Consider the following 1,251-nt stretch of genomic DNA (forward strand, 5'->3'; position numbering starts at 1 on the left):
AACAATGATGATATATGTATGTGGATATATGTATGTATGTGGACATATATATGTATGTATATGGATATATATATATATATAAATATATGTATGTGTGTATGTGAATATATATGTATATATATATATATGTGAATATATATGCATGTATATATATATATGTATGTATATATATTTTTATTATGTGCCCCTTTAAAGCCTAGCCAGGCTCACGGGCCCGGTTTCCCGGTTTCTATGGCGTGTGTGTTTCACCCCCAGCTGGACAGGACGCCAGTCCATCACAGCGTTACTCAAGAAACAGTGAGAGAAAGTTGAGGTGAAAGAGTACAACAGGGGTTGCCACTACCCCCTGCCGGAGCCTCGTGGAGCTTTTTAGATGTATGTATGTGTGTGTATATATATATGTGTGTGTGTGTATATATATGTATGTGTGTATATATGTGTATAAATATATGTATGCATATATATATATGCATATGTGTAGATATATATGGATGTTTGTATATATATATGTGTGTATATGTATGTATGCATATATATGCATATAACTATATATATATGGATTTATGCATATATATATATATGGATGTATATATGTATGTGTATGTATATATATGTGTAAGTTTATGTATGACTATGTATATATGTATATATATGTATGTATGTATATATATATATATATATGAATGTATGTATGTATGACTATGTATATGTGTATGTATGTATACTCATGGATCATCATCTGATAATGTTTCTAAAGAGGAAAAGCCTCTTGCCTTTGAAATATAAACAGAAATTGTGGTTTTCTTTTTGACGGTGAATTCGTTTCTACCAGAGAAACATACACATACATGATTTCACTTTCAATTGATACACACACACACACACAGAGGTTCATTAATTATACACACGTTCACAGACACACATACTTTCCACTAACAACCACACCCACACTTGCAAATTCTCCTGTAAATATATTTATAATTAACTCCTGCCTCATATTCTTTGATCTAGTGAAGAACAAAATAATTAATTACTCCAAATGAATTAATGAAAAAACATCACTAACTCGTTCACTTTGAGTCGAAATCTCAAATACCCCTCATCCCCCACCCCGTTGCCCCTAAAATTGTTGATAATCGTTCAGACTTGATCTTCTGCCCTCTCAAAGAATTAAAAAAGCAAAAACAACAAAAAAGACATTTCTGTTTTGTAAAAGATTTTGCAAAAGAAAATCCTAGTTAGAAATATTTA

This window comes from Octopus bimaculoides, chromosome 20 (assembly GCF_001194135.2).
Source record: "Octopus bimaculoides isolate UCB-OBI-ISO-001 chromosome 20, ASM119413v2, whole genome shotgun sequence".
Classification (NCBI taxonomy): Eukaryota; Metazoa; Mollusca; class Cephalopoda; order Octopoda; family Octopodidae; genus Octopus; species Octopus bimaculoides.